The sequence below is a fragment of the Cololabis saira genome, chromosome 5, assembly GCF_033807715.1.
Source record: "Cololabis saira isolate AMF1-May2022 chromosome 5, fColSai1.1, whole genome shotgun sequence".
Taxonomy (NCBI): domain Eukaryota; kingdom Metazoa; phylum Chordata; class Actinopteri; order Beloniformes; family Belonidae; genus Cololabis; species Cololabis saira.
The window spans coordinates 47860059-47877351 of record NC_084591.1 but is presented as its reverse complement, the minus strand read 5'-3'; the positions used below and the strand labels follow the sequence as shown (position 1 = coordinate 47877351).

The window sequence follows — 17293 nt, the reverse complement described above, 5'->3', positions numbered from 1 at the left end:
TTAGAAAAGTAAGGTGTTTGAAGTTTAGATCTTAAAAGAAAGGTGTTTCATCCTTTTCTTTTACAGTAAGAGCGTATAAATATTACTGTGGAAGTATGGGTATATGAAAAAAACACATCTGCATTATCTCAAACTCAGAACTTCATATATTTCTGTTTCTGATCCGCATTCATTCATTTGCCGTAAAGACTGAAATAGGAGCGCACATGAAAATCTAGGAGCGTCTGATTTGACCAGGTAAATACGAATGACGGCTGCTGGACCGCAGTGATCAAACGTTGGTGTTTTTATTTCCTTGAATGAATCTGTCGTCTCCAGCATTAAAGTCAGACTGCTGTTTCCTGAACCAGACTCGCGTAGAGGCCGAGTCTCTTTCTGCTTGTTCAGGATTTTCAACTTCCCGTTTCTGCAGTAAAACTCTGTTAGTCACAGGATTTAATGTTTTAATCTTAGAAACAGAAAATGAGAAAAGGCGCTGAGAGAAAGCTTCAGAGCAGCTTGGATCAGCAGATACGGCTGTATCAGTGACTTCCTCCACCTCCCGCTGGTTTCTGACTGCATTCTAGTGACATTAACACTAAAGAGAGGAGCAAACCAGTGCAGGATCAGATAATCTCTGATGTGTGATGTGTGTTTCCTCTGTGTGTGTGAGCTGATGTGGACGTGAATTCAGCAGAATGGACCAGTGTGAGGACGGAGAGGAGGGAGTCCCTCCCTCTAAAACCTCTCTGTGTGGGGAACATGAGAGTCGGAGCAAAGCTCAGAGGTGAGATGAGAATCTCTAACTGTCCCTGACTCTTCTGCATGTCAGAGCTCAAGACTCACATCACCAAACCTCATTATTACAGGAATCGACCTGGACCTGGACCTGGACCTGGACCTGAACTTGGACCTGAACTTGGACCTGGACCTGGACCTGGTCCTGGACCTGGACCTGGACCTGAACTTGGACCTGGACATGAACCCAGCTGTGTGTCCTCGAAGAGCAACTGGTCAAAGGAAGAAATAATTTACTTCAAAGGAGAGCAACGTTCTGCTGTAAAGAGGTGAGTGTATCCAAACGCTGCCAATGATTTATGTTTAATGCTTTTTAAATAGACTGAATATTTTTATCTGTATAAATTCTTTTTCATATAAATAGAATATTTACATTTTTAACTTTTGTCTTCTATCAGGATCCATCAGAAAGGAGACTCTCTTGAACATGAACCCAGCTGTTTGTCCTTGAAGAGCGGCAAGTCAAATGATAGATTCATTACCTTTAAAGGACACCAACAGTCTTCTTCAGAGAGGTGAGATGTATTTAAACACATTAAATGTATTTAAATCAGTCCTCATGTTAGGAAATGTCCACATGTTTGTTCCTGAGTAGATCCATCTAGTCCTGGACCCCCGTGGTCCTCCGTCACAACACACTACACACAATGGTGTGTAGTGTGTTGTGAATTGATCAAGATACTTACTGAATTTGTCCTGACCATTGTCTGGCTATTACTTCAACAAAACATCATCGGCTGTAAAATAGGGTTGATTTCAAGAGCACAAAATCGTTACGAGAGAATATTGTATTGACAAAGTTAACTCCACAGTAGTGCTGGCAAAAGGTAAATGTTTTGGAACAGAGGGAAGACACAGCTGAAAAAATGAAATTTATGAGTTCATCACTTTCTGAGGAAGTGATATCAAGGACATTGCACTATGTGAGCCTCCAAGAGCTTACCATGGCCTACCTCCAGATCCAGCAATAATACAAGTGGGGGATTGTTGTTTTTTGAAGTCATCCGGTGCTGGCCCATCAAGCATCTACTCAACTTATGGATCAATGAGTCCCCTCAGGATGTCTGCCTATAATCAGCTTGCAGCCAGTTCTCTACTTAACCAACAGTATGCAGCAGCTCTTGGACTTGAGCCTGTACTTCAAGACATGCCTATTAGACAGGCCACTATGGTGAACAAGGCTGTTCAAACCATCCAGATGGAAAAACTTAGGCAGAGAAGAGGTGTGACGGCGTCACAGGAACGGGGTGTAAACAGTCTTTCTAAGCAAGAACTGTTGCAGCAGAATACTGAGAACAGGGCCCCACCCAGAAGAAGGCAAGGAACACGATGGCACAGGAGGCGTGGAATAGGCCAGCTGATTGTGGCAAACGTTCCATCTCACATCCTCAAGTTCGATATGGACTTTGATTTTGATTCCTCCAATGCCCAGTTTATTAAGGAGGAAGTCGAGAGGGAAGTTCACAAAAGAATCAACACAAAGGATGGCAGTTTTGAGCTAGATGGGGAAACTAAGGAGAGGATTCACTCAGCTGCAGGGATGGGCATGTTGGGCCGAAGCGCTACTACGACAGAACTAAGTCCTTCTTTGACAACATTTCCTCCGATAATGGGTTCAGGTTAACATGGGCATAGGAGCAAAAGCACAATGTGGAGACTTTTGGGGTCCCTGGACTGTTCTTTAGGGGCCAGGGCTTCAGAGGTGGATATATTGGACGAAGAGGGTGAGGACAAGAGCAAGGCTCTGCTCAGGCATTGCCTTGGCAAAGGACCTGGGGCCTCATTTATAAAAGAGTGCGTAGGATCCACACTAAAAGTGCACGTAAAGCCAAAAGCCGAAAATGGTGGGCGCAAAACAAAATCCAGATTTATAAAACCGTGTGCACGCACACTTGCACGCAATGTTCTCTTTATAAATCACAGTCCAGCTGGAAGGTTGCGCAGGTGAATTCTCCTCATATCCCGCCCTTTACACGCCCACTTTTTACCATATATGGGCAATGCAAAGTAGTATTTGCATATAAATGAGCCTGCTGAGCATGCGCAGCGGCTTCCTGCAGCCTGTTTGTGCGTCAGGATGAATGAGACGTGTCGAGCCACCGTGCCACTGAATTTCACGGAGACTGAGAACGAGAAGTTGATGATGAGGTGGAGGACAGGAAAACGACATTATTTGGTGGTCACAGTAAAAGTAAAAAAAATATATTAATAGTATAATATAAAGCGAGTGAGTGGCAGCACGCCGTTGCTGCGCTAAACGCTGTGAGTGCCCCGGTGCAACAGGGGGGACATGTCTTTGTTTGAGATGTTTGTTGGTATGATCAACAGCATCTAATGCCACCCACCCTTTTTTCATATGGTGACTAACTCACCCCTGCTAGAACTTTTTGTTTGGACTTGATTTCCTTTTTTTAAATTTTTGATGGGGAATGTTCGCTGCTAAATGTTAAACTCTAAAATGTATTTTTGTTTTGATGTAAATTCTGGCAAGACTTGTGTGTTAATCTTAATTTGTGAACGTAGCCTATATTTAAATTGTTTGTGTTGCTTTATTGGCATGCTGAAGAAACTGATGATTATAAAAAAAATTTGATATTGCTGGAAAAAATAAAAAATAAAACCTCTCTGTGTGGGGAACATGAGAGTCGGAGCAAAGCTCAGAGGTGAGATGAGCATCTCTAACTGTCCCTGACTCTTCTGCATGTCAGAGCTCAAGACTCACATCACATAACATTATTATTACAGGAATCAACCTGGACCTGAACTTGGACCTGAACCTGGACCTGAACCTATCTGTATAACTTCTTTTTTTGATTTTGAACTTTTGTCTTCTATCAGGATCCATCAGAAAAGAGACTCTCTTGAACATGAACCCAGCTGTTTGTCCTTGAAGAGCGACAAGTCAAATGATAGATTCATTACCTTTAAAGGACACCAACAGTCTTCTTCAGAGAGGTGATATGTATTTAAATGCATTAAATATATATTAACCAGTCCTCATGTTAGGACATGTCCACATGTTTCTTCCTGAGTAGATCCATGTAGTCCTGGACCCCTGTGGTCCTCCATCACCTGATGGTGATCTGAGCTTCCTCCTCATAGATCTTCATCTCCTGTCAGGAGCTTTTTCCTCTGGTCGACACATCTGGAGGTCTTACCTTCCAGAGGACTAATCCTGATGATGGTCCAGAGTTCCTCTTACTGATCCTGATGATGATCCAGAGTTCCTCTTACTGATCGTGATGATGGTCCAGAGTTCCTCTTACTGATCCTGATGATGGTCCAGAGTTCCTCTTACTGATCCTGATGATGATCCAGAGTTCCTCTTACTGATCGTGATGATGGTCCAGAGTTCCTCTTACTGATCGTGATGATGGTCCAGAGTTCCTCTTACTGATCCTGATGATGGTCCAGAGTTCCTCTTACTGATCCTGATGATGGTCCAGAGTTCCTCTTAATGATCCTGATGATGGTCCAGAGTTCCTCTTACTGATCCTGATGATGATCCAGAGTTCCTCTTACTGATCCTGATGATGATCCAGAGTTCCTCTTACTGATCCTGGTGATGGTCCAGAGTTCCTCTTACTGATCCTGATGATGGTCCAGAGTTCCTCTTACTGATCCTGATGATGGTCCAGAGTTCCTCTTACTGATCCTGATGATGGTCCAGAGTTCCTCAGCTGCGTCATGTCTCCATAAGTTGTCCATGTTCCTGACATGTTCCAACAGGACTTCATGGACCTTCAGCTGGTGTTTGTCTCTGTGAGGACAGACATGATGTGAGCTAATTCTTCCTGGTTCCTCCACAGAGTGGACCAGCAGAGCTCAGAGCCTCCCAGTGGTCCGTCTGTCCAGCAGCATCAGACCCAGCTGGACTCCATATTTCTGGTCTGTACATGAACAACAACTGCTTCTCCTTCTGTCCTGTTGATGTTTGTCTCCATGCTGGTCTCTGGAGACCAATGGACTGTCAGTCTGTCCATCATGGGTCTGATGTTTGTCTCCATGCTGGTCTCTGGAGACCAGTGGACTGTCAGTCTGTCCAACATGGACCTGATGTTTGTCTCCATGCTGGTCTCTGGAGACCAGTGGACTGTCAGTCTGTCCAACATGGACCTGATGTTTGTCTCCATGCTGGTCTCTGGAGACCAGTGGACTGTCAGTCTGTCCATCATGGACCTGATGTTTGTCTCCATGCTGGTCTCTGGAGACCAGAGGACTGTCAGTTTGTCCATCATGGACCTGATGTTTGTCTCCATGCTGGTCTCTGGAGACCAGTGGACTGTCAGTCTGTCCATCATGGACCTGATGTTTGTCTCCATGCTGGTCTCTGGAGACCAGAGGACTGTCAGTCTGTCCAACATGGGTCTGATGTTTGTCTCCATGATTTCAGTCTGATTGTGTCCTTCATGTGGTCTTCTGTTCCAGCTGCTGGAGGACAACATTGTCGTGTTTGTGAAGGACGAGCTGAAGAAGATCCAGAGGTGTCTGAGTCCAGATTACCCAGAATCCCTAGAGCATGTGTTGGAGGGTCAGGATGAAGAGCAGTGGAGGAGGAGCAGAGAGGCCTTTGTGAAGATCACAGTGAACTTCCTGAGGAGAATGAAGCAGGAGGAGCTGGCTGGGCGTCTGCAGAGAAGTAAGAGGATTTCTCTGAACATTTAAAGAGCATATTGCAGGTTAGAATTTTTTCAAAAATGATACCTGACCTTATGTGAAAATTACTATGTGAGAAGTTAATGTAGGATTTAATATGTTTTACAAGATATAAGGGCACTTATTCAGAGGAAAAAGTGGCTGATTTTAGCCAAGTTCCTACAAACGCTTTTTTTTTCGACCACTGCGTCATATGACGTAGCACTGGGGAGACGTCTCCACAGCTCTGCCCCATCTGACTGCCCAGACCCGTACACACGTAGCCGGGTATCTGCTAAACCGAAGATATTTTCCTACGTTTTGGACCTGTCATCCACATGAAAACGCAAATAAACGAATGTTTAAAAAAACTCCAGGCAAAGGGAAGATTTTTGAAAACTCTGTTTATGTAGATGCGTGTAGACCTGGTGTAAACAGAGACAACCGGAGTTTTGCGTTTTTCGAACGTCACATTATGCTCCAAAACAACAACAAATCTGCTCTGAGTCTGACGTCTAACGTGCGATCCAGAACTGCAGATGATCCACCGTCTGTCCTCCAAGCTTTACCATTAAATAAATGGTCTCTGCTCTTGACACCGTTACACCGACGCGGAGCCTACGCCGTAGGGTACGCGGCGACGCGCAGCAGGGCTGCAGCAGGGCTGCAGCAGGGCTGCGTCGATTAACGCGGCAGCTCCGCGGCGGACATGGGGAAACTCCAGCTCGTTATCCGAGGAGGAAGCGCGGATCCCGGGGAAGCGGCGCAACAGAGGCGGCCCGGAGGCTGGAAGAACAGATGATCTACAGGTTTGGAATGCTTATGAAAGTGGTCGAAAACGCAGATCTTGGGTTCTGTGTGGAAGGTTTTTTTTTTTAACAACGATGTAATGTGGATAAACGAAGGGGGGGAAGTATTCGGTTTTAAAAATACCCGGCTATTTCGGATGCTTTAATCAGAAAAAAGAGAAGATAATAAGCCTGTTTTCTGTTTAGAAAGTACAAACGTAGACAGATTACAAGTACTCACCCATCTTTTAGGAGTTATTTTTTGAGTTTTCTTTCAGGAGCACGGGCTGCAGTGAATAAAGGCGGATTTATGGTTCCGCGTAAAATCGACGGCGTAGCCTACGGTGTAGGGTACGCGGCGCACGCAGCGTTCTGTGCGTCGCTGCGTAACCTACGCCGTAGGGTCTGCGTTGGTGTAACGCGGAACCATAAATCAGCCTTTTAAAAAGCGAGTTTCAGCTGTCAATCAAAATAACGTGGGGGGACTAACGGGTAACGTAATTATAAGGCTGTGGCCCGTCATATTGGTGTGAATACACATTCACAACCTCTTCAGTGTCACAACTAACATTAAGATCCATTATTTTTCCTATTGTTGAATTCACCGCGCTCCCCAATGCGACGTCACTTCCGGTTCAGCTTTTTCAGATGCGGAAGTGAAATACTCTCACAAAAACAACTCCAGAGGTCACTGTAGTATATATTTATGCGTATTTCAATGAAAATTCAGTTCCTACATTATTTTCCTACACATTGATTCACAGGGGTCTCCAACCTGCAATATGCTCTTTAAGCTGCTGGATAAATTACCCAGAATGCCTCAGGAGATGAACAACATTCACAGATCAGCCACAACATTAAAACCATTGAAAGATGAAGGGAGGAACTCTTGTTCCAACAATGTTGTGCTGGAATCAGACCTGCATTCTTGATCCACATGAAGGTTATTTTGACCGTTTACACCCAGCTAAGCATTTCTGCAGACCAGTCACCCCCACATGGTACCAGCATCCCCATACATGTAATAATTGCTCGGGGGTCATGTTCTGGGTCTCTGGAAAGCGTCTAGAGACAACATGTGTTGTATTAGACGCTGTATGAATAAAATTGAATTGAAAATTGAATACAGTAGCACCCTCCCTGTACAGGACAGCAGTGGAGCTCAATAAACATGTTTAACCTACCAACACCACAAGATAACTGGAAGATTTTAGTCCTGGTTTTCCTCTTCCAGGAATACTGCGGAACTCCAGATTGTCTTGATGGTTCTGTAGATTATTGGATCAGATCATCTTCTGGTGTTTTCAAATCCTAAACCTGGAAAATCCACTTCACAGACACCACAACAATAATAACAACAACACAACAACCCACAAACCCCCAACCCATCAGGGCTGTACTGCCAACATCCTGGTACTAGAAACTCCAGGACCCCGGCATGTTGTCACTTCCTTGTCCTGAATGTTCAGAAGTGTATTTGTGGTGAAAGTGATTCTACTCAATATTGTACAGCTCATCGTAACGTTAGAGTCAATCAGTGTCGAGTCACATCCTGATTCTTTAGGAGAATTAAGTTGGACTTTATAAAACACTAATTGGTTTCTTTTTTCCAATTTTATCAAGGTTATTTTGCTGCAGTTTGTAAAAAGCGACTGAAGTCTAAGCTGAAGGAGAAGTCCCAGTGTGTGTTTGAGGGGATTGTTAAAGCAGGAAACCCAACCCTTCTGAAGCAGATCTACACAGAGCTCTACATCACAGAGGGAGGGACTGGAGACGTCAACAATGAACATGAAGTCAGACAGATTGAAGCAGCATCCAGGAAACCAAACAGAGCAGAAACAACCATCAGACAGGAAGACATCTTTAAACTCCCACCTGGAAGAGATGAACCAATCAGAACAGTGATGACGAAGGGAGTGGCCGGCATCGGGAAAACAGTCCTAACACAGAAGTTCACTCTGGACTGGACTGAAGGAGCCAACCAGGACATCCAGTTCCTGCTTCCATTCACTTTCAGAGAGCTGAATGTGCTGAAACAGAGAAGGTTCAGCTTGGTGGAACTTGTTCATCACTTCTTCAGTGAAACCAGAGAAATCTGCAGCTTTGAAGATTTCCAGGTCGTGTTCATCTTTGACGGTCTGGATGAGTGTCGACTTCTTCTGGACTTCCACAACAATGAAGACCTGACAGATGTTACAGAGTTCACCTCGGTGGATGTGCTGCTGACAAACCTTGTCAGGGGGAACCTGCTTCCTTCTGCTCATCTTTGGATCACCACACGACCTGCAGCAGCTAATCAGATCCCTCCTGAGTGTGTCTCCATGGTGACAGAGGTCAGGGGGTTCACTGACCCACAGAAGGAGGAATACTTCAGGAAGACGATCAAAGATAAGAAGCAGACCAGCAGGATCATCTCCCACATCAAGACTTCCCGGAGCCTCCACATCATGTGCCACATCCCAGTCTTCTGCTGGATCACTGCTACGGTCCTGGAGAACGTCCTGGAGAAAGTCCTGGAAACCAGAGAGGGAGGGGAGCTGCCCAAGACCCTGACTGAGATGTACATCCACTTCCTGGTGGTCCAGGCCAAACTGAAGAAGGTCAAGTATGACGGAGGAGCTGGGACGGATCCACACTAGAGTCCAGAGAGCAGGAAGATGGTTGAGTCTCTGGGAAAACTGGCTTTTGAGCAGCTGCAGAAAAGAAACCTGATATTCTATGAAGCAGACCTGAGAGAGTGTGGTATCGATGTCAGAGAGGCTTCAGTTTACTCAGGAGTGTTCACCCAGATCTTTAGAGAGGAGAGCAGCCTGTACCAGGACAAGGTCTTCTGCTTCATCCATCTGAGTGTTCAGGAGTTTCTGGCTGCTCTTCATGTCCATCACACCTTCATCAAGTCTGGAGTCAACCTGCTGGAGAAACAAAGAAATCTGTCCTGGTGGTTTAAAACAAGAGCAGAGAATGACCTCTATCAGAGTGCTGTGGACAAGGCCTTACAGAATCCAAACGGACACCTGGACTTGTTCCTCCGCTTCCTCCTGGGTCTTTCACTGGAGACCAATCAGAACCTCCTACGAGGTCTGTTGGAACCAAAACAAAGAAGATCACAGAACAATCAGGAAACAGTTGAATACATCAAGAAGAAGATCAGTAAGGATCTGTCTGCAGAGAGAAGCATCAACCTGTTCCACTGTCTGAATGAACTGAACGATGGATCTCTGGTGGAACAGGTCCAACGGTCCCTGAGGTCAGGACTTCTCTCCACAGATGAACTGTCTCCTGCTCAGTGGTCGGCTCTGGTCTTCATCTTACTGTCATCAGAAGATCTGGAGGTGTTTGACCTGAAGAAATACTCAGCTTCAGAGAAGGTTCTACGGAGGCTGCTGCCGGTGGTCAAAGCCTCCAAGAAAGCTGTGTAAGGACGAACACGGACACATCTGTTTTAGTTACAATCACATGTTGTGTTCTTGGAGGAAACCAGTTAAAATCACTGTTCAACTAAGTTCAAGTTCATGTGAGACCAGTTCTCCTCAATGATTCATCTCAGGAAACTTTACATGCAGAGAAGAGAAATGCAGCTCAAGACTGTAGTGCAGCAACACTTATTGATAATAGTTGAATTGATCAGTATTCATTTAAATTCTATGATTCATTCATTTGTTGAATTAAATACGCAATGTTTAAATTACTTGATTATTTCTCTTCTATCTCCTCTGCAGGTTGAGTGGTTGTAACCTCTCAGAGGACATCTGTGCAGATCTGTCCTCAGTTCTCAGCTATCAGTCCTCCAGTCTGACAGAACTGGATCTGAGTAACAACCACCTGCAGGATTCAGGACTGAAGAAGCTGTGTCCTGGACTGAAGAGTCCACACTGTCACCTGGAGTCTCTCAGGTCTGAATCCACCAAGTGTTCAACTGTGGAACGTTAGAACTGTGGTTGATATTGAAGGATTGTTTTTGGGAGTTTTAATAACTGTAACTGGGTCCAGATCGGGTTGAAGTGCTACACACAGTCGGTCAGAACTGTGTGAGGATGATGATCGAGGAGAATGGCTCCACCAAGTCCACATAAACGTCTGGTTGGAGTTTAGTCAGTTTCAGGTTATTTCAGTGATCAGGGGTGTTTTTTTCTTCCTTTAATTGAAGAGTATCAACAAGTTTCTCCACATGTGAACATCTCTAAGCTCCCCTCTCTAATATGGTTTCTTCTTTATCAATTAAAGTTCTCAAATAAGACGTTTATGTCAGACTTTGAAATGTTTCCTATTTAATAATGATTTAGTTTCCATAAAATGATCAAACTAGAGAACCAATACCTGTCCAATGGTGACGACCTCAGCAGCAGAAGTGTCTGTTCTTCTAACCTCGACCCAACCTGTGTCTGGATGTCCACAAGGTGCTGGACTGATCAATATTCTGTCATTGATCCATTTCTGACCATCTTACCTTGAATAAAAACCAGCAGATTTTTTCTGGAGACTTCAGAACATTTCAGACTAAACAACTTCCCTGAAAAGATTCATAAAGTCAAATGTTTATTCAGCTCAAATGAAGCTCATTAAAGTGATCTTTAAACACAGCTGACTTATCTGGTTGTGTTGAGGACAGACACGTCAGTCATGGAGTATGATGTCACATGATGCTCTTCACACGTCTCTCTCCACATCTGGATGCTGTCGGCCTCAGCAGCAGTTGGACTCTTTGGATGTTCATGTTCATCCACAAGTTTAGTTCAGGCTGAAACGTCTCAGCAACATTTGTTGGATTCAGGGTGAATTCCAGTGTTTCTGCTGATCCTCTGACTTCTCCTTCAGCGACATCATCAGGTGAACACGAGGACAGAGTCGGCTTTAGTCTCAGAGCAGTTCTCTCAGAGTCTCTGCATGTGTGTTGTGTTGTGTGTCTGCAGGCTGTCAGGCTGTCTGATCTCAGAGGAAGGAAGTTCTTCTCTGGTCTCAGCTCTGAGCTCCAACCCCTCCCACCTGAGAGAACTGGACCTGAGCTACAACCATCCAGGAGAGTCAGCAGGGAAGCTTCTGTCTGGACTGGAGGATCCCTGCTGGAGACTGGACTCTCTCAGGTAGGAAGATAGAAGGACATCAGTGCGCTGGACTCTTACTGGTGTTGTGGACATCATCTTTGTGGCTCTCTGGCTTTGAACAGAGATCTTTGAGCAGATGGAGCTGCTGCAGCTCATCTGGTGCTGTAGCAGAGCTGATAGATGCAGTTCACAACTCTGAGCCGTTCTTGACCCAGTAAACATGGTAGAACCACAGCAGGGTGGTTTTCAGGCCCGTCACTGCACAATAACAGCTGCACCTTCACTCATCCATGACATGGTCTCCTCCTGCTGCTGATTCAGCAGAGATGAAACCAGATGCAAAGAATGTGTTGAAACTGTGCTGGAAGGTGACGACTACAGGACAGGACTTCAGAGATGCTGCATTCAAGTGCATCTGTCCAAGTGTCGGACTGTTCCTTCATCAGTGTGTGAGAGCCATGTAATGCCCATGTTTGCTGAGAGAGACTGAGCTGGTCTGACGCCCCTCCTCCTTTCAGGGTGGAGCCTGCTGGACAACGATGGTTGACACCAGGTCTGAGGAAGTGTAAGTGTGTTTTTATTTCATTCACACATTCAACCATCTTCACACTGACACATCACTCATTCATGAGTCCATCAATGATCAATGACAGATCAATAATAACTGCAGCTGGGTTGTTTGTTGTCTCCATCAGATTCCTGTCAACTTACCATCGACACAAACACAGTCAACAAACGCATCAAACTGTCTGACAACAACAGGAAGATGATGTGTGTGACGGAGGATCAGTCTTATCCTGGTCATCCAGACAGGTTTGACTACAAGCCTCAGCTGCTGTGTAGAGAAGTTCTGACGGGTCGCTGTTACTGGGAGGTTCAGAGGAGAGGATATGTTTCTGTATCAGTGAGTTACAGAAGAATCAGTAGGAAAGGAGACTCTGTTGACTGTGTGTTTGGAAGTAACGATCATTCCTGGAGTCTGCACTGTTCTGGTGACGGTCGGTACCGTGTCTGGCACAATAACAGAGGAACACCTTCCTCCTCCTCTTCCTCAGTCTCTGACAGAGTAGCAGTGTACGTGGACGTTCCTGCTGGAACTCTGTCCTTCTACAGCATCTCCTCTGACAGATTGATCCACCTCCACACCTTCAACACCACATTCACTGAACCTCTCTGTCCTGGGTTCAGGTTCTGGCCCGGTTCCGGTTCTTCAGTGTCTCTGTGTTGAGTTCAGTCTCACGAGTTTCCTCCTGTCAGAGAAACTGTCTCTGCTGGACAGATAGATTAGTCTGTACATGTCTGTCTCTGTTTCCACCAGAACACCTGAATCACACGTTGCTGAAACTGTTCTGAATGATTCCTTGGAAACTTCTTCCTCTTCCGGTCCTTTAAAGGTGGAAGCTGCCGTTATTCCAGGATCCACATGTTGTTCTTCTGTCTGTTTCCAGTCAGAGCTTCACAGCAAACAGCAGCATGTTGTTTCTCTGCAGCTCAGTTCAGCTCAGATCATTCACTTCATGTCAGCTGCAGGTAGTCTGCTGCACATGTGACCAACTGTGATGTCAGAGAGGAATCACTGGGCTGCAATCAGCCCAGATGAAGTTACAACCTGCTGTCAGATGTGAGCACAAGGTTGCTGTGCAGCCAGGGTTCATCTTGGTCTTTATTCTCACCCACTTCCTGTTCCAGCCATGACGTCACTACTGGACTGTGAGGTATCTGTCATGGTAAAGTGTTTGTTTATATGTTATAGTTATAGTTTTATTTGTATCCCCATTAGCTGCAGCAAAACTGCAGCTATTCTTCCTGGGGTCCGACACATAATACACATTACAGGACAAAAAATTTAAAGCAAATCTAAAGAGATAGTAAAGAAAAAGAAAAAAAATAGAAAAGAACAAAGTAAAAAAGGAAATTCTACTACAAAATATACATTAGATTTCTGTCAAATAAGACCAGTGCTCCTTTTGACACTCACATTAAGGTTACAGTCATTCCGTTAAACATTTAGATATAATACATTACAATACAAGATTTGATTTGATTTGATTTATTTTATTTTTGTACATGTACATTTTTTTTGTACATTTATTTTTGTACAAAAAAAGAAACAACACTTCATGAGAAGTTTAAGAAAACAACAACAAAACAAAGAATGTGTTAGGAGTCCTCCTCCTCTGGCTGGGAGAGCCAGCAGCACAGGTGCTGCTGATCTGCCATCAGCCCCAGCTGCCACTAATCGCCAGCCCAGGCTTAAAAGAAGACCTGGACCTTCACTCAGTGCTTGATTGTACTGAACCCATGCGGTAACTAAATCAGGCCCTTCGTGAAACTTCCTCTAGCTTTTTCAGCCCTCGAGTTTGAACCTTTGTCGTGCTTACTTTAATCCCTTTGTTTTTTGTCCCAAGGCTTTTTGTTCCTGTGTCTTCGTTGCCTCCCTGGAACCCTCCTCGACGCCTCTGTTTCCCTCGCAGCCATTCTCGTGGATCTCTGTGACCCCCCCCCCGCTGCCAACTCACGACTGACCCTGGTCTCCTGGACCCCCAACCATCGCTCCCCCGTTTCCTCTGCTTTCCACTCCGGATCAACACCTGAGTCAGTTTTTTCCCCCTTCAACTTAATAAACAGCCATCTGGCTCTTTATTTCAATCATCTGGTCTCCTGCCTGTTTGTGGTTGGCTACTCGGGTTCACCTCAGGTTTTGGGGTTGGACCCTACAGAACAATCAAGCCAAATATGGACCCTAGCCAACCCAGACAGGCGGGTGCCCCACCTGCCACTATGCCCAAGCTCCCTGACCCCGAGACCCTCCAAACCAGAGTCGGCGAGCATGATGCCCAGCTAGCAGGCCTTAACAACCACCTCACCCAGGCTTTCACACTGGTCACAGGGGAGATTTCCACCCTCCAGACCACCTCCCAGACTAACGCGGCTGCCCTGGCTACCGTTGGCGCTCAGCTCGCTTCCCTGACCGAGGTCGTCTCCCGGCTTAGCGGCCCTTCTGCAGCTCCTCAGCCCAGCCCCCTGGTCTCATCTGGTCATTATCTCCCTGAACCTAGCACCGAGCCCAAACTCCCATGTCCCAAGAGTTTTTCTGGAAATTTTGCCCAGTGCAAGGGGTTTCTTGGTCAGTGCCAACTCCTGTTTACCCACCAGCCCTCACGTTATGGGTCCGACGAGGCCCGGATCGCCCTGATCATATCCCTCCTCTCGGACAAAGCCCTCAGCTGGGCCATTGCAGCCGTTGGCCAGGATGGGTCCCTCTCCAAGGACTATGAGAGATTCCTTGCTGAGTTCAGACTGGTGTTTGATCACCCGGCTGACGGGGCGGATGCAGCCAGCCGGCTACACACCCTCCAGCAGGGGACTCGCTCTGTAGCCGACTACACCCTGGACTTTCGGGTGATTGCCGCAGACAGTGGGTGGGGCGACCTGGCTCTCCGGAGCGCGTACCGGAGAGGTCTGAGTGACGCTATAAAGGATCTGATCGTCGGAAGAGACCCACCAGCTACCCTCAACGCTCTGGTCACCCTTGCTCTGCAGATGGATGCACGCCTGAGAGAGAGACGCCAGGAACGTGCTCAACGCCCAGGGGCTTCACCCAGAGCATACACGGCCCGTTCCCCTGTTAACTCCGATGGTGGTGGAAGTTACCCATCGGGCCCCAAATTCCCTCTCTCACCTAGACCATCATCTGGAGGAGACTCTGAACCCCTGAAGGTGGCCAGGTCACGCCTCCTGCCCGAGGAACGAGAAGAGCGTATGCGGGGTCGTCTCTGTCTCTATTGTGGGAAGGAGGGGCACTTCATCAGAGCCTGCTCTGCCTGCCCAAAGAGACCTGGCTCACTAGCTAAGGGGATCCTGGTGAGCAAGACCACACTACCCCAACCCAAGAACCATCTTTTCCCTGCCACGCTTTCTTGGGGCACTGATTCTCTCTCGGTTAGCGCACTGGTGGATTCAGGGGCGGACGAGTGTTTGATAGACATCACCCTAGCCCGTCAAGCTGGTATCCCACTCGTTCCCCTTGACTCCACCTGCACCGTCCAAGCCTTAGATGGCCACTCACTAGGTAAGGTTACGCACTGCACTGCTCCTCTCACATTGACGCTTTCAGGGAATCACGTGGAGACTGCACGTTTTTTGGTGTTACACGCTCCCACTGCTCCCCTGGTGTTAGGTAGGCCCTGGTTGGAGAGACATGATCCCCACACAACTCGTGGTCAGCTGGATGGATTTTGGGCTGGAGCGTTGCTTGCCACGCCAACTGCCTTCGCTCTGCCCGCTCTCCGTCCAGTGGCCCTCGGCGATCGGTCTCTCCTCCAGACCTTTCTGGTGTCCCCTCTGTCTATCACGATCTAGCTTCCGTTTTTAGTAAACATCAGGCCCTTTCACTCCCCCCTCACCGCCCTTATGATTGCTCCATAGATCTCCTTCCTGGGGCAGCTCTTCCGGTTGGTCGGCTGTATAACCTCTCTGTCCCTGAGAAGGAGACTATGCGCAATTATATCACCGAGTCCCTCGCCTCAGGCATCATAAGGCCATCGTCCTCCGCGGTAGGCGCAGGCTTTTTCTTTGTGGGGAAGAAGGATGGCAGCCTGAGGCCCTGCATAGATTATCGGCAGCTAAACACCATCACAGTTAAGAACAGGTATCCACTCCCCCTCTTGAGTTCCATGTTTGAACCCCTGACCCACGCCTCGGTTTTCACAAAGTTGGACCTCCGCAACGCCTACCACCTAGTGCGCATTCGGGAAGGAGACGAGTGGAAGACGGCCTTCAATACCCACCTGGGCCACTTCGAATATCTCGTCATGCCTTTCGGCCTGACGAATGCCCCAGGCGTCTTCCAGGCATTGGTGAACGACATCCTCCGGGATATGTTGAACATTTTTGTGGTGGTCTACCTGGATGACATCCTGGTGTTCTCCAAGACTGAGGAGGAGCACCAACAACATGTCCGCCTCGTTCTCCAAAGGCTGTTGGAGAATCGCCTATTTGTTAAGGCTGAGAAGTGTGTGTTCCACTCCGCCTCAGTGGAATTTCTGGGCCATGTTGTGGAGAAGGGTCACGTTCGTGCTGACCCCAAGAAGGTCCGGGCAGTGGAGGACTGGCCAACCCCTACTGACAAGACCCAACTCCGGCGCTTCTTGGGGTTTGCTAATTTTTATAGACGGTTTGTCCCAGGGTTCAGTCGGGTCGCTGCCCCTCTCACTGCGCTCACCTCCACCCTTCGTCCTTTTTGCTGGACCCCTGAGGCAGAGTCAGCATTTGGGACCCTGAAGGGCCTATTTACTAAGGCGCCTGTGCTCTCCCATCCTGACCCTTCACGCCAGTTTATTGTGGAGGTGGATGCGTCAGACACAGGGATTGGAGCCGTTCTCTCCCAGCGGTCGGAGGAGGATCAGAAGATCCACCCATGCGCATACCTCTCCCGGCGATTCTCCCCAGCAGAGAGGAACTATGACGTGGGTAATCGGGAGCTTCTAGCAGTTCATGCTGCACTGGAGGAATGGCGGCATTGGCTGGAGGGGGCAAAGGAACCTTTTATTGTATGGTCTGACCACAAGAACCTAACATACGTGAGGACCGCCAAGAGACTTAACCCCCGACAAGCCCGCTGGGCGCTCTTCTTCAGCCGCTTCAATTTCACCCTCACCTTTCGCCCAGGCTCCAAGAATGTGAGGGCTGACGCCCTCTCCCGCCTGGAATCCGCAGAATCCACCAAGGCCCTTGCTACCCCGGACACCATTCTCCCCCCAGCCCGGGTTGTGGGTGCCGTCACCTGGGGAATCGAGACGGTGGTGAGAACGGCTCAACGCACCCAACCTGACCCTGGCAATGGACCCCGTAATCGCTTATTTGTACCGAATGCTGTCCGGCCCCAAGTACTTCAGTGGGGTCATGCCAGTCGGTTCGTCTGCCACCCCGGTGCTCGTCGTACGGCGGCTTTTATCCGCAGGCGCTTCTGGTGGCCTTCCCTTGAGGCTGACACAAGGGAGTTTGTAGCTGCCTGCGATGTCTGCTCCCGCAGTAAGGCCTCTCATCAGC

The 17293-nt window shown here is 47.5% G+C and overlaps 1 pseudogene; it reads left to right on the top strand.

The window, feature by feature from the left end:
* Positions 1–958: 958 nt before the first annotated feature.
* On the top strand, positions 959–13314 carry LOC133444916 (NLR family CARD domain-containing protein 3-like; annotated as a pseudogene).
* Positions 13315–17293: the final 3979 nt, after the last annotated feature.